The 24808-nt window shown below is 39.8% G+C and overlaps 1 long non-coding RNA gene across 1 annotated transcript; it reads left to right on the forward strand.

Moving 5' to 3' along the window:
• The first annotated feature begins 14616 nt into the window (after nucleotides 1-14616).
• Nucleotides 14617-17180, forward strand: LOC148657064 (uncharacterized). The gene is made up of 2 exons (XR_015941085.1): nucleotides 14617-14810; nucleotides 16969-17180. It is a non-coding gene; the product is annotated as an uncharacterized LOC148657064 (long non-coding RNA).
• Nucleotides 17181-24808: the final 7628 nt, after the last annotated feature.

The following is a 24808-nucleotide window of genomic DNA, read 5'->3' on the forward strand; positions in this document are numbered from 1 at the left end:
ACATTATTATTTTAGACTATGTGAAATTTTTAAAAGGTAGTATTTTTCTACTGTGTATGTTCAGAATTTTACTTAAAAACTCATATGGGAGTTTATAGCAAAGGTTCAGGAGGCACAACAACAACCACGTTCTAGCTGTCAGTAGTTATCAATCACTCCTGATGTCACTCCCTCTCCTAAACACTATAAATACTGTACATGATCCCCTTCTCTCCCTCCCTACTGTATGTCTTTCTGCATCCCACCCCCACTCCATCTCCACCCCTGCAGCTGCCCCTTGGTCACTCCTGGGCACTCCCCTGTCTGCAGGGGGGTCCAGGCCTCCTCGTCCTCTTGCCAGGAGGTCGGCCCTCAGCCAAGCAGATTCAGCCAAATTGTGAATAAAACACTCCATAATCCTTTCAGGACACTTGGGTGTTGTTAAAACATATTAAGAAATACAGTATGTCTTAGGTAACCATTTGATAAAAGTAAATTTAACATTTCTTTTGGTCCAGCTAATTTTTTATCAGTATATTTTTTAACTAATGAAAAAAATATTTTTCAGTTTATTTAGTCAGTGAGTCAATTTCTCACAAGTATATCCTAAAGAAATCAATTAATGACCAGACAAAATTGGACACGATCATACATACCACTGAGACGTTTGGCTCCAGTCGATGAGCTGAGCGGAGCCTAATTTGGGATTGAAAGGAGATGTTGTAATTTGGAAAATAAGACACTGAAACATGAATGTTTAAACTTTATTTGTTTCTGGTTTTGCTGTTCTTGGAAAAAGGGAAAAAAACACTCCAAAAATTCCTGCAAAAACACTTCCACAGCATATACCCAGAAAATCTATTTTAAAGTGGACCCAATAACAGAAAGTCTTCATTTGTGTTTATTTCTGTTAATGGTGTTCTGTGCAAAAAAAAAAAAAACACAAATTGCCTACTAGGGATGTTTACTTTCCTTAGCTGACATAAGTATTTTTTAAAAAGTGCATCACAACAACAAATTAACAGAACAATTTAAGAGTACTAGAATTCCACAAGCAGGGCCTCAATTGTAAGAGACACAGTATAATCAAATGTTTGCAGATGTCACTATTTTTCAGGATAGCCCTGAACTGATGTAAATATTTAGACATTTTTAGAATGTTATTTTTTCCATCAAATGTAAGCTAAACAGTCCTTGATCATTCTCCGTTTTAAACATTTATCTTTGTGTATTGCTAACATTAGATATCGATCTCTTTAAGACAAAAATAATGATGTTCACAATGTTTATAAACCCAGTTAAGTGCTCTGAGTTAAATGTCGTCATCTGTAAATAGGTTTTTGGTTTTAAAAGTGGGAACTGTTGCACATTCCAACATGTAGGAACAAATCAAAGTATTTAAAATGAAAGGCTGTACCGTAGGAATTAAACACCAAAAGAAGAGATATAAGCTCACCTTTAAGACGGATCTGCGATTAAAGAACAACTGAGGTGTCAGTCACAGGTTCCACTGGCTTATCCGTCTCTGTAATACAGGCCTAAGCAAAGTGACATCTTTAGAGTTTATGTGAAGAGACAATGGACTAGATTCATCTACGGCGCGGAGATCGGCAATATTACATTACATCCGTATAACCCCCGAAGGATGTTACAATGTGATTTAACCTACCCTTGGTTACAGTATGTTGTAACCAAGGGTAGGTTAAATGAGAAACCTCTGTACTGAGGTTTCTTGTTTATTTCCATGCTTAATATTTTATAGGAACGTGAGATTTGTTTGGATGAGAACAGATCACCCATCCCATCAGTTTTTAAAAGCTGGATGATTCTGGATGACAGCATCGGGATGACTTTTGTCAAGATATTGCTGTCTTCTGGCCTTCATAATGAGACCCAGCACTTTGTGTGCAGAATAAACAAGTCTTAATACTGATTTTCAGAAAGGTTATTTGAGGTGCACAGTGACGTTAGTGAAAATATATATTAAATGAACACCTTTAACGTACATGACCACCTTTAATGTACATGAGCTAATAAGTGTAATACTTTAAAATAAAAAGGTAAGGGTTGCGTGCATGCTAAAGACTAATAATGGATTTTATGAAGCAAGCTGGAACCTAGCCAGCTTTTAACAACACTGTACACCTTCAACTGAGTCTAGCCTCAGGATTCTTCAGAAGAAATAATGTATCTACATTGTAAGAGGAACCCTGGATTAGCTGACTGTAAGGTGATAACCTTCCTCCTGTTGATCTAGCTTTTATTTCTGCCCGGATTTTAAAGGGGTCAGGCACTGATATAGCATGGTTAATGTCAGAGACTTTGACTCTTTCTGTTGCTAATTAATATACCTGCCCCAGTCATTGGCTGCCAATCTGGGAAAGAAAGAGTGGAAATTTTAAAAAGATTAGATTACATTATGCTTTGAAGCAATGAAATTCAGCATCCTGAGACAGATTTGTTGTGTCTTCAGTACATAGAAAAAGTGACTTTAACAAAAGTCTGTGACAATAAACACAATGTATTTGTGTTCATTTGTTATGTTTTCTCTGCAATTTTAATCAAGGTGAAGACATATGCTTCTCAGATGGGTACCATGTAACTTTCCATAAAGGCTTATTAATGAATCATTTTCCAGGTTTGGATAAAGTAAGCAACAAGGTTTTTTTTGTCAACTTTGTCAATGACTGCATCAGATTTACGTTTTTGTTATTAAAATCTTAACATAATTATGTATACTATGCTCTTCCAAATACATCAGCAGCCATATCACCCTGCAACTCACAACTGGCAACCCACTGAAGCTAAGCAGGTGTGAGCCTGGTCAGTACCTGGATGAGAGACCTCCTGGGAAAAACTAAGGTTGCTGCTGGAAGAGGCGTTAGGGGGGCCAGCAGGGGGCGCTCACCCTGCGGCTCATGTGGGTCCTAATGCCCCAGTGTAGTGACGGGGACACTATACTGTAAACAGGTGCCGTCCTTCGGATGAGACGTAAAAAAACCGAGGTCCTGACTCTCTGTGGTCATTAAAAATCCCAGGGTGTTTCTCGAAAAGAGTAGGGGTGTAACCCCGGCATCCTGGCCAAATTTCCCCATCGGCTGTTATCAATCATGGCCTCCTAACAATCCCCCTCTGTGAATTGGCTTCATTACTCTGCTCTCCTCCCCACTGATAGCTGATGTGGGGTGAGCGTTCTGGCGCACTATGGCTGCCGTCGCATCATCCAGGTGGATGCTGCACATTGGTGGTGGTGGAGGGGAGTCCCCATTACCTGTAAAGCGCTTTGAGTGGAGTGTCCAGAAAAAGCGCTATATAAGTGTAAGCAATTATTATTATTATTATTAAGGCCATACACAGATCAGAAAAGTAGTTTAGTCAGCTAGTTAACATGACATAACATCACTTTATTAGCCCTATACAATTTCTTACATTAGGAATTTGTCTTTTCGCATACCCCAGCTTGCTCTCCATGAGACACACAGACAGGGAGAGAAGCTTGGGGTCAGAGCACAGGAACAGCTATTGTACAGCACCCCTGGAGCAGTTAGGTTAAGGGCCTTGCTCAGGGGCCCAAGGGAGTAGGATTCCTCTGCCAGCTGAGGGATGTGAACCAGCTACCCTTCAGCCACTGGCGCAGATCCTTAGCCACAGAACCACCTCTCCGGGATACATCTGGGATTACTGGAGTGAACTGATATTAATGTGAGTTTATGCAACCAACAAAGGTGAAAGAAGACATTGCCAGAGCACAACAGGTGAGCCTTGAATTTCTTTTACAGGGACCTCTTCATGTCTCTTTGGGAAGAAATTAGCAGAAATGTTAACGACTTTTGTCTTATGTCAGACATGGCTTTACCACAAGGCTGGTGGGAGTTTAGAACGAGCTGCCCAGCCATTTTGCTGAAATGGTTACCCTGGTGTCTTACAAGAAACTCCCAAAACAGATTCTCAGATTAATTTGGTATTTACTGCTAAAATGACCGGATACGACAAACTGCCTCCTGTTGTTTGTAAATTATTCTTGTGTTCTTACAGATGTCTTCAGTTCTGACTCAGCCTTGCCTCTGCGTGTATTTGGTCTTGGACAGAGAAGACCACAAGAGAACCTTATTCCGTCCGTCCTTCCGTTTTCTAACCTCTTCATCCAATTCGGAGCTGGAGCATATCATGGGAAGCAACAGGGGCAAGGGGGGGTTACACCCTGGGCCGGATGCCACACACAGACCCAACATACATACTGTATACTCACTCCAGAGCCTATTCCCAGGGGCCAGTTCACCTAGAAGACTTTGGACTGCTGGAGGAAACTGGAGCACCCGGAGGAAACCCAGGCAAACACAGAGAGAACCCACAATCTCCACATAGACGGCACCCCAGGTTTGGAATTGAACTCCAGCACCGTACCACCCAGAACGTGATTCACATTCTCAACAACCTCAAGGATATTAACAATATCAACTGTATTAACACTCTCGTAAGTAAACAGCTAAGGTCAAAGCAACATTAAGTTTCCTTATTTAGCTGATAGAATTGAGTTCAACAATTTCTATAAATACAGCTGCATTCGGGCTCACATTCATCACTCAACAAAACAAATACATGCTTGGAAACGTCTGTTATCATTCTAAAATAAACATTATAAGATGTTTTTGGAAACAAACATTGGTTCTCTCGAATACATGTTCTGGCGACTTCTGTTGAGCTAAGTGATTAACTGGCCTTAGACTGATGATAATTCTTCGTTGACAATTTGCGATAAGGAAAACATCTGTCTTTGAATTGAGCTTTCTTGTTCTTACTATCCCCCTCATGTAGTGTTTGAAAGGTCAATCCAGTGAATTTATACTTTCTAAAAAAGATCCTACATCACAAAACAGCTTTTTCCTGCAATTCATCAACAGGCTTAGTAGAAAAAAATGGTACCTTTTCCTGCAACTCAGATACAAGTTTGACAATTGGCTTTGGGAAGACATGAGGTGGTCTTTCTGGTAACTCTATATTGCTCCAATTAAAACTAAAGGGTGAAAGAGGATTCACATTGGTCTTAGTTTACCACCGTACCAGTGGAGGTTTGGATGTCAGAAAATAATAAAACTTCTATAAACGGGACATTTTCTGTGCCCTTTAGTCCAAGGCTGCAATATATCATGATGGACAAACACTGTTACTTGTGAGAGGTCAAGGGTTTCCAGTAACGTGTTTATTGATTTTCTTAGGAAAGCCACTTTGTTAATTTTTACCCACTGTTCCAATTAAAGACATTGTTCATTGCCCTTCCTTTCCCATGGCTGATAACTGCATTTGACTGAATGAGTAGAACAGTATTTTTCACCCCGTGAAAGCTGCGATGCAGATCAGCTACTCAGTTACAATGTTTGCCAGACACCTAGAGGCAAGACATAGAGGGATTTAGAGTTGCTCCACAACAAACAGAAATTAATGTGGAAGTTTGAACAGCAAACCTTTGATGAATTGCTACTGTTACATGACTACTGTAAGGTAACATACACTGGATTGTAATTGAGGGTCGCCAAATGCCAGTGTAATTCTCTGAATGGTTGGAAGTAAATATTTCTAAATCCGCAGCTTAATCACTGAGTCATGGGAAAGAAAAGTAGGAGTTCTGGAATGTGGTCATCTTTGACAACAGACATAACTAAGGAATTTAGTTTGTTTACAGCTTGCTGACAAAAGCTCCTAAGATTCCTTCCACTAGTCAGACTTTCTGAACTCCAAATCACTGTTATTGGTATTATTATTATTATTATTATTATAAAGTTTGAGAGTCTGCTCAAATGCATATGGTTTTTAAAAAAATATGCATGCATTGCCCTCCCTGTTTCTGTAATTTGTCCTAAATTTTCTTGTATCAACATGAAGAAGGCTCCGCAGCTAGAACAGTGTGGTTCTTTCCTTCTGCTTTCAGCTTGGAATACACCTTTACTTGTTCCCATGTATCAATATCTTTTACCCTCTCTGCTTCATTTTTCTTTGCATTTTGGACTCCTGCATTCATGATACTGCAGGATTATTGGTAGTCCTGAAGGCACAGGAATGTGTTCTCCACAGTGCGCCACGATGGAGGGCTTTAACTGAGAGTCTGAGGAGAGGACTGAAACAAGCCCTCATCCTACTTAGAATCGGGCTTGTCTCTTCAATAACGGAAAGTTTTCAAAACAACATCAGAAAGTAACAGTCATTGGGACCACTGGGAGTGAACTGGGATGGCAGAGACTTCCATAATTCAGACCAGAGGCAGCAACATAGTGCAACCTGAGACTCCTGCTGGCAGACAGGAAGTGCTGTATTAACTACAGCCCTATTTAGAGTGGGGACAAGAAGCTTGTGTGCTTCTCTCCAGAGCTGTGGTAGCTTCCATTTTTTAGCGACTATTTTTATTTATCTCCAGCAACACAAGACCCTATTGCTGTCTACCATGGTGGGGGTTCAAAGACATTCTACTTCCTCAAAGGTACTCTAGGAAGAGAACATAAACCCACTTCCTTTTGTTGTTCTGAAATGCATTTCTTTTACTTTTACACAAGAACATATTGTTTGTTACAAATGGCCCATTTATAGTGTTTTTAGCACTTTATTGATCCAAGGATCTCATCCATTTCTTAAGGAGTCCAGGATATGGGCTTTAATAACATGGCTATGCTAGGCAGATTGTTACATACTCCCATAACCCTTTGCGAAAAGTAGTGTCCCCTGTTTTCAGTTTTGAATGTAGTTGCCTATATTTCTACAAAATAAATTGAATGTCTCATAAAGCCTGAATTTTTGGGGGGGGGGGGGGTTAGAATGAAATCTACAAGGCTAGAAACACAAACTCTTGTTACTCATCAAATTGATTGTTGTATCACACAGGCACGGTTTAGTATAGCTGTGGGATGGATGGCACTAATTTCACTTTCTTTCATCATGGCTGGATGAGAAAATAAATAATATTTTCCTTTTACAGATGATGAAACAAAGCGTGTATTTGTTTTTAGATTTACATAAGGCTATTGCTGGTTGTTGATGAAACCATAACAATGTCTTGAACTTCAGTGCTGTTGTTTTTCAAAGTCTGTGACGAACTCAGGTCGGTTTTGCTGTGTGTTCCTGGTGATAAACTCTTTGAGTATCTGACAAACAGTTTTATAAAGGTAGTTTTGTCGGGGTTATTGTCACTTGCTTATGATAACAGGGTAAGATCTCCAAAAGGTATTTTCTAGAATTTCCAATGTGTCTCTTCCTGGAATCTATTCTATGTGCAGTAAAAAAAAAAATCAATTTTATGTTGATTTTATTCGTCCATAAAAAAAAGAAAAGAATTTAAAGCAGAAAATATTGATCAATGCTAGGACAGGCAGAGAAACCTGACGAACACAGACAGACAGCAAGGTCACTGCAGGCCTGGAAAACTCACAAATACAGGAAAAAAGACACCACACAACTCTGCATTGGCCTCTCAATTCGATAAATTTTGTTTTAAGCCTTTATCAGCTTCTCACACTGGAATCAAACACAAAACATTGATGTACTGACTAAACATTACTTGATCTCTTTCATTTACTGTAAGTATATCTGTACCCAATATTGTTTCTCCTTGCCTCCCTTCTGCACCACTCTAGTAATTTACAGTAATTCTTCTCATTTCATACTTGTTGGCATCATATCATATGTCTATTCAATGGATTGGATTCTTTTATCTGTTGCCATTAGGGACCTCTGTAGAAATCTTTAGGGTTTGTTACAGAAGTTCAATCCAGAATATGGAATTGAAAAAAGGAGAGGAAAAAAGAAGAAGAAGAGGTATCAATGTAAAATGATATAATTTCTTTTTCTTTATGTAGTGGAAGAAATAATATAAGCAACCTAACATATCAAAAGTCTGTTAACACTTGTGGACTGTGCTTTATAATTTGGGGCTTTTTTGTCCAACGGGTCGTGTAATAAGGTTTAATCAAGGGAAAATGTTGCAAGATCACTCCTGTTTCCAGGATATTACGATACCAGTTGCCTAACGTTGCCCACAATGTTAAGCTCTGAGCATTAGAGTGAAAATGGAGATAATAATAATAATAGCTTACACTTATATATGGACACTCCACTCAAAGCGTTTAACAGGTGGGGGACTCCCTTCCACCACCACCAATGTGCAGCCCCACCTGGATGATGCGATGGCAGCCATAGTGCACCAGAACGCTCACCACACACCAACTATCAGTGGGGAGGAGAGCAAGGTAAAGATCCAATTCATAGATGGGGATTATTAGGAGGCCATGATTGATAAGGGCCAATGGGAAATTTGGCCAGGACACCAGGGTTATACTCCTACTCTTTTCAAGAAACACCCTGGGATTTTTAATGACCACAGAGAGTCAGGACCTCGGTTTTACGTCTCATCCGAAGGACGGCGCCTGTTTACAGTATAGTGTCCCCGTCACTATACTGGGGCATTAGGACCCACATGGACCGCAGGGTGAGCGCCCCCTGCTGGCCTCACTAACACCTCTTCCAGCAGCAACCTTAGTTTTTCCCAGGTGGTCTCCCATCCAGGTACTGACCAGGCTCACACCTGCTTAGCTTCAGTGGGTTGCCAGTTGTGAGTTGCAGGGTGATATGGCTGCTGGCTAGCCATATGATCTCAATACCTACTAAAAAAATATGCATCCGTTTTCTATCCACTACTTATAATTCAGGGTCGCTGGGAAGGCAATGGGCACAAGGCAGGGTACACTCTGGATGGGACACCAGTCCCTCACAGGGCACACAGATACAAACACAAACAGACACCAGGCCCAATTTTCCCTGAAACCAATTAACATAATATTATGTTTTTGGACTGTAGAAGGAAACCCACTTGAACCTTGAATCCAAAGCTAGTCACTTTGCCCTATTGGTGACCAAAAATATTCATACTCAATTAAATTAATAGGTACAATAATAAATGATTAATTATTTTATATATTTATATATTTTATTATTTTATTAAGTGTTTTACTGTGAAGAACTACTAAAAAAAGCAATGTACACTTTGGAAATAAACTGAATTCTAAATGCTTGACTGCTGTTGCTGAATCTTGCTGCCTTTTCTTAGAGGGTGTCAAATTGTACGAGTAGAAATCGCACGGGGTGACTAATTACACGATTCCCTCACGACTTTTCATCACGGTTCCAAATCTTGTATTGTGCTGGATCATTTAGGCATCCAATCAACATGGAGCACAAGAGGAGCACCCCATGAAAGTAAACAAACAAAATGGAGAACAAGCACGTCAACATCTTGAAAAATGTAACACAGGCATTGTTTTCCACAAATAAACATCTTCAAAAATATAATTCTTCTTTATAAATATAGATATATACAAAGTATATATATATAAATATATACAAAACTAAAAGTTAAAAATATAAAACAGCTTTAAAACAAATATTGTAAACAAATTAGTATTTCGCTATAATGTGTAACATAACGGGTACATTATCTCAAACGTACACACCTGGCTCACTGCCCACGCCTACGACTTGCAACTCGCTACGACAAAATCAAACCAGTTCGATTTTATCGTAGCGAGTCGCAGTCAGTCGTAGGGGCTATTAAGAGCCCTACGAATCACTGGGGGTTTCACACTACTCAGCTGACGGTAACGGGCGTGCGCTGCGACTCTACAACTCGCTGTGATTTTCTTACGATTATGGAAATGAAGGCTACGACTGAAAATCCCAGGAAAAGTCGTGTAGTGTGACGCCGGCATTAGTGAATGTTTTTTTATATCGGCTGTATTCATGTGTAATAAGCTTTCCTTTTCAGTGAAAAGGCAAACGGACAGCATAGGAATTCAATAGCTTAACAAAAAGTCTTTTTTTTATTCTTGTCAGTCTTTATTTAAGATATAATTTAAGATGATGTCCTTCAGTATTTTAAATTTTAAATTCAAACATTCAAGCCACATATTTTATTTACTGTTTCATTAACCTAGAAAAGCAGAAGGAAAGTCTCACATTTCTTCTTTAATGCTTTGATACTATTAAATTATATAAATATTTAACTCACAATCTGCTCATTAAGCATTTATCTTTTTTATGAGAAATAATACACAAAATGCCCTATAAATCTATTTCTCATATCTTGAATTATAAGAATCTTTTCTTTAAATTTTCTTCAGAGAGGTTACATGGAGTTATTGGGTGGTGCTGTACCTCTTTAAAACTGCTGTAGCTTCAATACAGTTATTACAAATTTACAACCCCCTCAACCCTCACCCACACACTTACTCTCATCATAAAAACGACATTCTCATAAATTCAGTGTTAAATGTGTGTGTGATTTCTGGACGGCAAATGTGACTTTATTCCTAGACAGTGCCAATACCGAAAATATTTTCAGTGTTTACATTTCTCATAATTCTAAATAACGATAGACACAAATAACCTTCAATTCCTGTGGTTTTCAGAGTCTGCTGAAAAGAGCTTTTGCCAAGTCACTGACATATATTATTTCTTTATTAATTGTACCATAAACACTTCAAGTGTGATCACTTACAGATTAGTACAATGTTGAAGTTCATTTTGCAAGTTGAAACATGGGTTCTTGTACATTTAAGAGCCTCTGGTTTTAATACTTTTTTTTGGAACCAAAAGTTAATTGGAGCAGACGTTCCCCTTGTAAAGTAGTAGCTTAGTTTTTGTGTTTTGGACAGAGGAAGAGTTTGACTTTTGGAAAATACATTTTGGATCACCAGTTATTTTGTTGCGTGCTCATTTGGGGCAGCGTGATGACGTGGCATTTAGTGCTACTGCCGAACATGAGTCCCAGGTTAGAATCTGGACTAGGGCTCCTTCTGTGTTTCTGTGTAGCGTTTGCATGTCTTTCTCTCCCTGAGCTCAGTTTTGATATCTCCAGGTGCTCCAGTGCTCTCTCACCTTCCAAAGACATGCTGCCTAGGTGTACTGGAGTCTCAAGATGTGTCCCTGTTAGTCCCTGTGTGCTTGTTCAGGTTCTGCCTCCCCCCCTCCAGGCATCACTGCATGTCTTCTCACATTATGGCTCACAGCAGTGACTGCTGGAAATGCAGAGGACACCCTCTTACTCATCAAGCCGCTGATCTCTGGACACTCTGTGCACTCTGGAGGAGACGGGAGGAAAAGGCGAGTCCTCACTGATGTCACCTCAAGCATGAATGCATTTGGGATGTTCGAGGGTATGCTGGAGCCAAGAGAACCCGAGTTGAAGAATCCCAATCCCATCCCAATCCCCAGTGGAGCTGAGCTCTTTGTGTGCTGTGCCGTCAGGAACTAAGGACCCAGTCGGGACCCAGGCTCCCACTCATGGCGTCGGGAGCCTGCACTTGGAGCTCCAATCCCGGAGCCGCTCGCTAGCGCCTGACTTTTAAGGGCCTCAGGTGGAACTGTGAATCGAAGTGACATAAAAATCCCCAACATTTGTTCTGATGAAGCAAGGGTAGGCTTTTGTCGGGACTTTTCATAAGGGGATCTTGGTAGGCTAGCACTATGGTTCATTGGTTTTCCTTTTGCAGAAAAGCTTTGAATCTTATTTTATTACGACTGTGATTGTGGGCTGCACAGTGACGCGGTGACTAACACTGTGCGCTTTACAGCTCCAGGGTCCTGGGTTAGAATCTGTTTCTGTCCATGTGGTGTTTGCTTGCCCTCTCTCTGTGTTTGTGTGGGTTTTGTTTGGTTTCACTGGTTTTCTCCCACAGCCTAAAGACAAACCTTCCAGGTTAACTGGCATTTCTAAAATGCCCCCCCCCCCCCAGTATGTGAGTAACTGACATCCCCTCCAGAGTGTAGTCCTGCCTTGCTCCCTGAGCCTGCCAAGCTCAGCCCTGCATCAATGTGACCCTCTTAAAGACAGTGTGATTACCGAAAAGGACTGGATACTGCTGTTGTACCTGTAGTCATTATTCCACTATCAGTGCTCTAGCCTGTTAAAAACTGTAGGTCTCTCCAGCATTTTATTTTAATATATAAAAAGTTCACTAGTTTAATTTTAGGGTTCGGAAAGTGAAAATGATATTTATTTTGGCCTTAATCAATGCTAAATTGCCCTGGTCTTGAACTTATTACTTCTTTTCATGTCTTGCTTACTAATGCCTTTCTGCTGTTTCAGAACTTCTCAATGAATTATTTTAAACAAACACCAACTCATGTTTCGTGTGATGTCTGAAGTCAATCCAAAGCAACCTCATTGACAAAGAGCTTTGGCATTTTCAGCTCTTACAGGAACCCTAAGGTTCCCCCAAAACAAAACATGAGTACTGCATAATTCCTTGGCAGGCTGAAGGTATACTACCTTGCTTTTCATGAGGGAATCCAGACGTTTATATCAGTCTTTCTTCCCCTATGTTCTGCAATACCATTTCAAAACAGACAACTAACTTAATCTCGCTTTTCAATAAAGCAATTGTCTTCGATCCTGATCCCTGAGTGACAGCAAAAATGCCATGCCATCAGACCTGTCTGTGTCTCCAAAATGGTCATGTGTGAAGCTGCATTCAGCTGGATCTGTTTTCCACTCTTACATGCCAATAAAATGCCCGATGGTTTCCATGCTTTTCTCATTAATGGGATTACATTTGATAACTTATTTAGTTAAAGAATGCAAAGCTGATGTTCAGCGAAAGCAGGCAACTGGATGTGGAGCTATTTGTAGGCAGAGGGAGTGAAGTGAGGGAGCCTTGTAAACTGCAAACAGGAAACAGATGCAATTTGATTAGTGGTGCAGAGGTGATGACAGGCAGTCACCCTCCGTGCTGAAATGAGTCATAAATCCCGAAAAGGCTATTGTTGTCCCATTTTAGAGCTGCAACACTGACAGTGTCTTCCAAACATTTGTCCTCTGATAAAATAATGAATTCTTGCTGGCAGAATTTCTTTGTCTTCACTGGAAATCACACCCCAGATTACGGAAATTAGGGTAGAGCAGAGAAAATGAACTCTTCCTGTTCCTTTTGCAGCTCTCGCACACTGTTGCAGCGTCTTACAAATGAGAGGAGGCCATTCAGCCCATTTCGCAGTTTTGGTGGTTAGCTGTGAATTGATTCAAGGATCTCCGCCAGCCTTTTCTCGAAAGAAACCATGGTATTGGCTTCAGAAACACGGCTGGGTAGCTTGTTCCATACTCCCACAGCTCTTTGGGTAAAGACGAGGCTGATCTTCTTAGTTTCAGTCACAATTCCATGTAGTTTCCTCTTGTGCCCTCTGGCTTGTCTTCCACTGTATCGTTCTGAAGAAATCAGAAATCTTGCCTTTGAAAACTTGTATCAGTTCCCATTCTTTCCTGCTCAAGACTAAGCCAGTTCAGTTCCTTCAGCCTGTCACTGTAGAACATTCCTTGAAACCCCTAATGTATCTGGTTGCTCTGTTCTGGGTGAATTCCAGAACAGCAATATTTTTTTTCTCTAATGAGGTGAAAACTTACACTATATCCTACTGTACATGAGGCCTTACTAAATAAAAAATTAAAGTATAACTCCAGCCTTTTCAGAAAAAACTGATGTTCTATCTTAGAAACTAATCCATTTCGTCACTTTTCAGTCTTCACAAGCTATTCAACGGTGAAGAAATGTGATACAATAACTGTCTTTGCCCCTCACTCAATGCATTTAAAGGTGAACAAAGAAAAATAAAACCGTGTTCCTTCACCACTTCTCTTTCTAGCTGTAGGCAAAAGTGACAGCCAAAGATCCTGCTGAATGAATCATTATTCAAGGCAATAGTTTAACAGTGAACAGTGAAAGGGATACACACTGTATTACTCTTCAGGCTAAACTTCTGACCCAGGAGCTCCGGCTGGGGTGACGATGCTTTTTCAACCCTTGAGCAAGCAGACAATTGCCTCTTTCTCAAAAACGTATCTGTGCGTTGTAAAGTGGTTTTTTCTGTTATTTTAAAGTTTATGCACCATGCTTGTTTGACGCATTCAGTAAAAGATCCAAAGAAAGATGCATTGTTTCAAAGCCTTTCCACATTGCAAAAGACAAACGGGGGCTCCATTCACTCACTCAGTTTCACAGTCAAGTCTATATAGGCAAGAACCCCACAACCAGTGCCAACACAGCTCTGCACCGGAATCTGAAAGGAGAGAAATGGAATCTTTGTGATTTGCATTTTAATGTAAGCTTTCTTTTTCCTTTTGATGTCAAGTGTTTTGATAAATGTTACAGATACTCGGGAACATGAGGAAAATAAATATAATATTCTCGTCTGTGTTTATCTATTTCTGTATTTACATGTTTCCTTCTTATCATTCTGAGATTTTATTTAAGTCCTTCTTGTGCGGAAACACATGTGCCTAAACCAACTTCTGTTCAATCCTGTGATTCATATATATAACACATGGCATGTGAACTATTCTAAAAGGTCTTGAGCTGTACAGTACAGGACTGGTTTCCAAAGAAATACTTGTTGTTCTTTTTTTCACACTAATTCCTGTTAGAATGCAGACTACCTAGTGAGACAGCTTATAATGAGAAGATAAAATAGGAGAGGAAGAAAATTAACAAATAATAAAGGGGTTCAAAGAAATGTGAGGAAGATGAAGGCACTCAGGAAAAAGGAAGAAGTATTAAGGTTGACTTTTATCTGTTAAGCAGGTTTTTGCCATGTGAGCCTGGAGACTTCAGATAATGAGAGCAATCTTCTGCTCGTCCTGTCATTAACACCCACTGGCTCAGCAGGACAACCACTGGGAAGAGACAGGAAGTACTTGGAGCTACCATTCAGAAGATGAAAATCCTTGTGTTTCAACGAAGTTTCTTCAGGGAGAAAAAGTGGCAAGGAAAAATTCTCAATGAAAAGTGACACCCAGGATCTAGGTGTGTTTGAGGTTTGCTGAGTATTTAGCTGTTGCAAGGTTTGTCTTAACCTGCTTGGCCGAGTGAAGAGTTAACCAAGGAGTGGCTGTAAAGTGGATATGGGGTGGAGGAGTCATGTATATGAGGAATTTGAAAATACTTATGGTATTATGGTACTTAACTCATGATATCTATAGCTTTTAGGAAATGACGTTGGGAATGATTATAATTTGGAACAGCTGGGCCGAACAGTGTCTTGGTTGTCATCAACCCTCACAAACTTCTGTTAAGAACTCCATTTTATGAAACCACATAAAATGAAAAAAACTGTCAGATAAAATGCTTATATGGATAGAAAAGTTATTCTGAAAAAGGCAAAAGTTTTAAAAGAATGTGAAAATAGGGTAACTTATAAATTGCCCAGCTGTAGTTTTTGGCTTATGCTGGCTTTGTCAGAGTTGAATTGAAGTGCTGCTGATCAGCTTTTATGGATTAGTTGCTGAAGAATCCAGGAACAAAAACTAATTCCATTATAGCTGGCATGATCCATTTGGCATTCTGGGTTTCAACATAATCCTCAAGCACAAATATTTAAATACCGGATTTATGTCCTTGCAGTAACCCACAGGAGTTTCTTGTTACCATTGCTAAAATAATTATATATTGAATATATTACATACCTTAGAAACATTGTGTCAGGAATTTAAAATGCGTGGAACACACTGAAAACAAATGTTAATTTTCCAAGAAAATTAAATGAACTTTTTGGATATGCCAATTCTGTGTTTGGTAAGGCTATTTAAGGCAGTGTTAGCTAGGTCTGGAGAAGTGCAGACTACCAGACTGTGAGATTATGTTCAGCAGAACAAAACAAAAATTGCCTGTTTCTTTAATTCCAACTAAATTATATGTAATAGAGCAGGGTGTAATTGAATCAAATCATTATTTTCATTTAAAAAATGTCATCTCCTTAGGAGGCACAGGCCACAGCTGACTCCTGTAAAGAACCCTGTGGAATTTGTCAAATTGGAGATCTGTAGCGAAGCCTTAATTATAAAGCAATCTGCCACCCTCTCAATTAGAGCCTTGCATCACTTTTTTTTTTCTAATCTGAGGGTGGATACCACTACCATGATACAATTTTCAGCTTTGTAATTACAACTGAATGTGATTCAGTTCATTCAAACACTTTCCCTTACAACATAAAATATGTTTAATCCATATTGAGAACACGTTAAAGGCACGGTGGAGAAGAATGCATCATCTTTTTAGAAGGTCTCACTCCTGCATTTGAAATTCATACACCAAGCTGTTTTCTTCTAGAATGTTCACCCGTTACCGTTGTACCCGTTATCCGGTGATCCTACCTTTACTCCACTAGACCGAGGAGAACTATTTTTACACTTTGTTTGATGGAACACAGCACAAAAAAGTTTGATAATTAATCTTAGCCATATGTTTAATGGTACAATACAGCCCTTTTCTAGTTACATCAGGGGAGAAGAAGCAGCAAGTGGACACTGGTCACCCGAGCACAACACAGTTGCCAGTGTTTTGGCAAACCAGTCTTCATCAGGACACACATTTTCATTGATACTTGACTGAACAGCATCACCATAATTGCTCCCTTTCCTTGTTTTTAAAAGAATACACTGGAGATCCTTCCACTTTTTTCCTTAAAAAAAAATTGATCACATATGGATGATCAGACTAGACTTATGCAATTATAGATTTTGTGTGTTTTTTTATTTCATTGGACGCTTTTCTGCTTATGTTTATTTAATGATGTTTTTAACTGAATGTGCAGTGCTGGACTGGGTGGAGAGAGAGAGACAGAAAAAGAGAGAGGCGCCTGTTCATTTTCCTTCCTGTCAATTTCTGTCCCAGTCTATAATATTTTATATTTTTTGATAAAATTTGAAAAAGTTTGGTAACTTTCATTATATCAATCTTGTTGTGTACTGCAGTCTCAAGTCCTTGTGTCCATAGGTGGCTGAGATGTGTCGCAAAACATGCAAGTGAGTTCAGCATGCAGGCAGTTGGACCTCTCTTTCTTGTCTTGGGCATCCATCCAAATGAAATGCTCTTTTATACTCAGTTAAAAACAAAATAAATAAATGAAAGAACAAAAACTGGGAATGTGAAAGCCATTGGAGTCTGCACTCTTGTGTTTTTTCAGGGGAAAGATGGGGTGTGAGACAGAGGAATCGATACTTTCTACAAAGAGAGCAACTAAAGTTCACAAAAACCATCCTAGCTCTCTAGGCCAACCCAACAGCCAGCAGCCTACCAATGCAGGGAATCAACCCATTCGATAGCCTTTTCAGCTTCTGGAGAGAATTTCTCTGCAGAGCTTTTTAATTTTGTTAAATAAACAACAGTTTTTAACTATGGTGTTGTGAGGCAATGTTTATTTCACACAGAGAATAATCCAAAATGGGTATTGAACACAACACTAAAGTTGCTCTGTGACAAAAAACCAAAACAAAACATACCTCATGCTTACAAAAAGTGTCATTTCAACATCTGTTTAAAAGGTAAAAATCCTTCAAACAACCATGTGTTTTGTCGCATTCATAATTCATACACCTTACATGTGAGGACTGGGGGTTGAAAATTGCAAAAACCATAATTAATATTGTTTGATCTACAGACAAAGCCAGTATGGCCACAGAGCTCTGTAAAAAGGTTATACTGTACGCTTCACCTCAAAAATGGGCAAAGGGTAGAATAGATAGATAGAATGTGAGGGAGGAGCAATATATCTGACAATTGCAAGTGTAAATTCATTTGCAGAGAGACATTTAATTAAATACAGTATCTGTGAGCTTAGTACTATTTTATCCAGGGGAGGAGATCTTCTGTTGGAAAGCAATGAGATTGCTGGGCATTTTTAAGAGAATAGTCATTACTTCTTCTGTCTTACAGAACAATCTTCTACTCCTCCTGTCTTATATTTTGTGAGCCAAACTATCCAAAAGTTCCGCAAGTCAAAAAGAGAGGAGTCAGGGTTTCACAAAGTATTATCTGTATATTGTCATAGAGCTTGATGTCACAAGATCCACAATTGAGCAGGAGAACTTTGAAATGAAGTGCTGTATGAACGGAGTTCTTTCTGAGGAAAGTTCGGATGATGAACAAAATATGAATTTTAGAATTACATACCTCAAAATCTAAATGGATTAAATTGATTCGTTTTATTTTCCTGCCTTGGCTTTGTTTTTAGCATTTTTATGATTTTATAAACAGCTTTTTTAACAATTGAAATCCCTCATCATCATCATCTCCTTAGTCTTTTGTATTGTGGCTTGAAGTTTAAAGGAAAAAAAAAGACAGCCAAACTGGTATTTTCTTTGATTGCCAAAAACAGCAGTTTAAAATATCTCTTGGCAAGATGTAAACAATGACGTCCATGCTTAAAATGGTCGCACACTCACCACAAATGAGTAGCTGAGTGGAACTACTCAACAAAGTTAATGGCATCGGGAATGGAGCCTGTCGGTCAGTCACCCTGTCATTTTCTGGAGTTTGCCTTTTTTTCTACCTTCTTGCTCAGCCTCTGGGCTCCATTCAAGTTGCAGTGTGTCAGAACAAGGTTTCTGGGCTTGTATTTTTGTGCAGTAAAATAAACCAGAGTTTGGTGGAGGGGTGGGGGGGGGGGGGGGGCATTTTTTCCCTTTATGACAAAAGAGCAGAGGTGATACATATTCCACGGCTCCATATGTAGTGTAACAGGTGATCTTGGGTAGTACCATATCAAACTGTGCTCTTTATCATCCTCTGTTCAAATGGACCTTACTTGCATTAGAAACAATTCAGGGATATGGGTTAAATATTGTAATGCAGGATGCTGTTAAACATAGCACACAACCTCTGCGATCTTATGGGTTTCCATTTTTCATAAGACTATAGCTCTTCTTCCTATTCCTAACTAGTCCTGATGGAGTAAGGTTCCCATTGTTTCGGATGTTTGTGTAGCTGCATTTGCTCTCATAAAGCAAGCTCTGGTCACACTGTGTCACCTTTTCAGGCACTGTTGTTTTACATTAAAGAATAAAGCACTTTTATCCAAATCAACTTACCTTTGCACCAAATTGCACATCTGGGTATTTTGCTGGAATGATTCAGGTGAGGTATCTTGCTCAAGGGCACCAACAGCAGTGACTCACCTGGGATATTAACCCACAATCCTCCAGCTACAAGACCAGCACTGTAAATACTGCTCCACACTGCTGCCCTAACTGGGTATCATTTTTTAAACTGAGTTTCTAAAAAAATTAGAAACATACCATGTAAAACATTGGAATGAACACTGAATTCAGCTTTTTTATACTTTGTTCTTTCTGTCCAATCTCACAACTGAAAGTATAGTATTCAGCACTTGATTGGAATGTCTGTTTCTCAAATAGCACATTTCTGAATATTCATTGTACAATGATGTACGACCTCTGGCCTCTGTTGAGAAAAGTTTGATGGAGGCTTTTTGTCTGATGTTAACAGTTTAACGCAGACTTTATTAAATTGTGATAGTCTTTAGTTGTTTTTCTAATCATCTTTGGCTTTAACATTGTGTATTATTTTTCTTCGATTTTGGTGACAATTCCAGAAATAAGGGCTATTGATATATTGGAAGTGAAGTGGTTTTAGTATAGATCCATCCACTCCACTATTTACATGATCCAATTTTGAGCATTCAATTCTTATTTGTAGTCTCTGTTTTCTATCCATTAACCAGTTGTTAATCCAAAGACATCCAAAACCTGTATGTCTACCACTGTATAAGAAATTTATAAGGTAATCTTTTTTGAGGAACTTTATCAAACATTTTCTGAAAATCCCAATATGTCATATCTTATGTTCTATTTGTTTTCCATTACTGATCTTCAAAGAATTCTAGCAATTTGTTTAAGCCTACCCTTTCTAAATCCATGGATTAGGAGTGAAGCTGTGCACCACTGGTCAGTAATTACAGTTTTGTCACCCTGTTATGGATCAGAGCTACCGTACATCAGCAATTAAGCAGTCAGTAGGTATTACCCCTGTCTGTTGAGTGACTACTGGAAGAGTTTTGGTAACAGCCTGAATAAAAACTTTTGTTTCCTTAGGTACTATTGGTAGAACACCAGTAAATCCTAAAGAGTGCATCTACTAATTGTAGAATCTCTCAGCACTGCCTCTTCTATACCAGCATTATTTAATATAGACCTTTGCTTACTCCACCTGGGTCATACTGTCAGTGCCTGCGTGAGATATTAATTTCTTATATCAGCTATTTCTCTTTCACTCCCTAAAGGTTTTCCATGATTTCTTAATCCTGTCCTGTTCTTTATCTTTTGTAAAACTGATTTTTTTAAATTAATTGAGCCTACATTGCTAAGAATGAACAAATATGGATGTAGTTCTCTCATTACTTCTGTAATATTTATTTACCCGTGTCTGTAATTATTGAATCTCCATTTCTTTAATGTTGTTCTTCATTGAATCATTTTTTTATGAAGTGCTTTCATTCTCCTTTTGTTGCCCTTTCTCCTTTTGTTTACCCAAAACCTTCGGGCCAGTGTTTATCATGGGGATGAAGTCATTCCGTGCTTCAAGAAGAGCCTCTCTTTTGCTAAATGCCAAGGAGGCCCCCGCTGACCAATGCCCACTCTGGCAGACCTCTGAATTGCGCACTGGACAAGTCAGCTTATGTCCCATGTCCCAGGCCAGCCCTTTGCTGCTGCAGGCAAGCAAGAGTCTTTACTAGTTGAGTCACTTGGGAGGTACAGTATTTTGAATGGGAGACGTCTAAAGTATTTTCAGGTAAGAGGGCTGATGCCCATGCTTTCCAGGACTGGGGGGCGGAGATTGTGCTCTGTGGCCCAGACATCAGGCCGTCGAACCCCCTAGAGTTGCCTCAAGTGGGTGGCTGTGAAAGGAGTTCCTCAAGAGCTTTTTGGAGAATTATTTGAGTTCTGGCAAGGCAGGGCTGGTATGAGCTGGCCAATATCCTGACAGCTTTCAGTGAGACACTTCTTAGGTGGCAGCAGGATGACAAGAGATTCACTGTTCATGGACTGGGCTCTAATTTGGCGTGACTGTCAGATGCCACAGTTGCTCAAAGAAACACGTCTACGTCTCTTATTTTCTCCTGTGCAAGTACAGGACTCGTTGCAGGAGAACCGAGACTTAAATCAATTGGCAATTCAAATGTGGGCAGATGTGTAACAAATAAGAGAATGTAGCTGAAAATGTCTAGGAAAAGATAGGCTTTCATGCCGTAGACAGAAATCACAGCGGGGTGATTGCAGTCATACAGTATGGGGCAACTGTGACCACATGCAGTGGAGGCAGGCAGAGAGACGAACAGTCTCTGATGTTATACAGATCTGGGAGAGCAGCTGGAAATGCAACATTTTTTACAGGTGTCTGGGAAAAGTGCAGTGCGCTGGATATGAGGAAAAATACTGGGAATCTCGCCTCACATGCAGAAAATTCAGTAAACGACATCACTCATTCCATTTGGAAGACCACAGAAATATAAGTGTGGCAAACTAATTCTCCAGGAAGTCACTGGGATTCATTATGTACATGGATACCAAAAACTCTTATTTTTTCAACAGACAACAGAACAGAAATGTAGATCTGTTATGATACCTTCAAAGAGGGAAGTGGCACCTGTCTTCACAACACTAACATTTAACATAGTGCCTTTCCTTGTCTAAAAAGTTTTAAAAGTATAAAAGCTAGATGCTGATATCAAACATATCACAACAATCATCTCTTTGTTTCCATGTTGAATGTTATGTTTTTTTTTCATATGAAACATTAATACAATCCCTTTCATCCTTAAGTAACAATTCAATGAGATTGATAGACATGTAACCACAGAAGAGCCAAATTAACACCCTGCCTACAGTATGTTCCTCAATTGCATTTCATTTTTGGTCACCTTTAAAATGAATATAAAGAACCAATTATATTGTTGTGAATTTTCCACATGAATGAAATGGCTACTAATAAGCCAATTGTAAAAAGCTGTGGGCCAGCATTGGGAGAAAATGAATAAACTAGCACAAAATCACTGAAAGCAAAAATCTAACTGTTAGGACAGTATTGACAACTAAGTAGCTGTTTGCCACTAAAATCTTTTATTAGTAAGTACAAACTGCCTTCACACTTTCCCTTATTTCCAGTAAATGTCGCCTGAAAGCAGTGAGAAAAATGTGTTATACATCACTTTAGTACAAAATCTCCAAAGCAACCACAATAAGGGAGTGCGAGTGGTGCCACAAAAAAAGATGGGACTGTGGGAAGAATGAAAAGTCTCGTTGGGCTCTTGCATCTGTTCCCCCCGGAGTGTAGGAGAAGTCCTGGTGATCATTTGCTCAGAATCATGCTCTGACTAAAACCAGGATTCCTGACCCGTTAGGATATACTGACATTGTGGCAGAAAGCCCGCAGGATGGAGCAGGCTCATCTGAGCCATGTCTGTCCTCCATATGGGAATGCAGGGTCTTCGTCCAGGACACTCTGCGTTTCCATTGCCTCAAAGAGAGATGGGGTAGATAGAGGAGCCAGATGGATGTTTCCCAGTTGGGGTGGGGGATTCAAAAGGCACCAAGCTCATGCAAAGCTCAGGAACAGTTTAGGAGTCACAGTCTAGAAATGCATAAGAATATAAGAATAGTTCCAGAAGAGACAAGGTTAGTTGGTCGCTCTATAGCAGACGAATAATTAACACTAAACTGTCAATTAGTAAAACTTTTATATATGAGAACAATCTGGGATTTGCTAATAAACATATTACTTATCATTAGCAGGGATCAATTAGTAGGTCATCAAAGCCAGGCACCTACTGTTACACTCCACTCTGATCACACGACAAGTTTGTCTTTCCCAAAAGTCTGTCAAGCTAGATGGAAGAAGCACTTCAAGATGATCCTGAAATGCGAGTCAACTGTGGTGGAAGACATAGTCAAATTCATTCCACCTTTTGAAAAAGGTCACTTGCTGAGCCCTCCCTTCCATCAAAGAGCTCAAGAATGGCAAAACTGTAGGACTGGATGACATGTTGGCCCAAGCCTTCAAGGTCAAAGGTGAAGAAGACATTCTGAATTTCCACTAGCCCATTCTCCAGTTTTGGAGTAAAGAGGAAATTTCAGGTGACCTAAGGAATGCATTCTTCAAATCTGGAAGGAGAAGAAAAAGAAAGAAAGGCGTGTGTTGGTGTGTGGAAAATGAGGCATTGGTTTGCTCTTATTCCATTCATTTCTAAACCTGATCCCTTCCTCTTGCAGAAGAGTCTCAACATGGTTTCATACCATCTCTAGGACAATTGACAATTTCTACAGCTAGTCGGACTCAAGAATGTCAAGTGTTATGAATAAAACCGCACCCATTTGTGGTGTTAATTGACCTGATAAAGATCTTTGACTGTCAATGCTGAAGACCTGTGGATACTGTCAGGCAAATTTAGGTTCCCTGAAAAATCACTGGAATCATGAGGCTCCTTCATGATCAGGTGAATGTCGCCATATTCTGAACCTGTTTTGTTGTCCAGATGGAACATGTCCCATGTGGACATCATGTTGTCCACTTCTATTTTCTTATCTAGTTCTCATCAAAGACCCCCTTCCCAGTGGAACAGACATGGAGTGCCAACAGAATAGATGCAGGGCTCTTCAATTTGGCCATCTCTCTCTCAACACTATGGTACTCAAAGCATTCTTCTTTGACCTTCAGGATGCTGGTGACCGTGTTGACCTCAAACACACCAAGAAATTCATTAGATAATAGTCTAAAAGTCTACAGATGTCTTGACTTTGTAGCCACCCCTCTCTTGAAAGTGAAGATAGAGAATGACATGACAGGATCCAGAGTGCAGCTGTATCATTTGTGAAGCTGCTCAGACACACAAACCATTATGTAAGGGGACCCAAATGTGGGTGAACTACCAGCATTACTTCAGAAACATGGCCAATGACACCTCTATAAGGTTCTCTGCATTGAATGACTGTGCTAATACCAGCGTTTTTGTTGGAAAAAAAATTAGCATTGAGGCAGTGATCCTGCACCACCAAATCCCTTGGAGTGGACACTGTGTACCGGTGCCTACCTTTTTGACTCCTGAAACGAGTCCTCTTCAATGATATTGTTTGCTGCTAATAGAGTGAGGTGATCAAAAGAAATGACTGAGAGATACGTTGATGGTGGACAGGAAAGAAAACAGTTCTGGATGTCTCAGGTAGGGAGGAACAGACCGTTGACTGACCTCAGAAATAATACAGCCTCTGTCATGTGGATGCCCTCTTTGAGCCTTGCCTAACTGCCTTGCCTTCAAAGCTGAGAAGAGGAGAAAGAACCGGTCCCTGGTCAGAGGACAACCCACCTGCAACTTGCAGTATACGGGCAGATCTTCGGCTCTGTGGTTTGACTTCAGAACAGCATCAGGTCCTGTAAGTGATCGGTGGGGGAAATCCTTCTCAATCTCAAGAGATCATGGAAGAGCACAAGAAATAGATTATTTGAGACCATATCTTGTCCTGTAACATTAAATGATTCATATTTAAGACTGTGTCCACCAATTTAAACGTATGTAAAAACTAAATTTGTCATTTCCGATGCTGCAAGAAATGCAAGAAATGCAATACGTGATCTGGTTAAAAGATGGGACTTGCAGCTGGTGTTATCTGAGGAGATCACTGGTGGTGGCATGCAGTGTAGAACTCTTCCAACTATTTTTATACCCTCTTTCTTTTGTATGCACTAAATCTGTTTGGGTTTAACAGGCAATAAAATGACTCCTTTGAAGACTAAAAGTGCAGCTTGTCTTCCTGCAGGTTTTTTATAACTACTTCTGAAGCAAGTTGGATGAACTCTGATTTGCTTCCTATGCTTTCTTTATGAGCATGTTCTACATTTTGCATGTCACGTTGCACAGCCAAGCCAGCTGATAGAAGACGAGAACGGCTTGGTATAAGAAACGGTACTCCAAAAATGAACATCAAACCTCACTCACACAAAAAAGATATCGGGCA

The sequence above is a fragment of the Lepisosteus platostomus genome, chromosome 8 (assembly GCF_059453375.1).
Source record: "Lepisosteus platostomus isolate fLepPlt1 chromosome 8, fLepPlt1.hap1, whole genome shotgun sequence".
Taxonomy (NCBI): domain Eukaryota; kingdom Metazoa; phylum Chordata; class Actinopteri; order Semionotiformes; family Lepisosteidae; genus Lepisosteus; species Lepisosteus platostomus.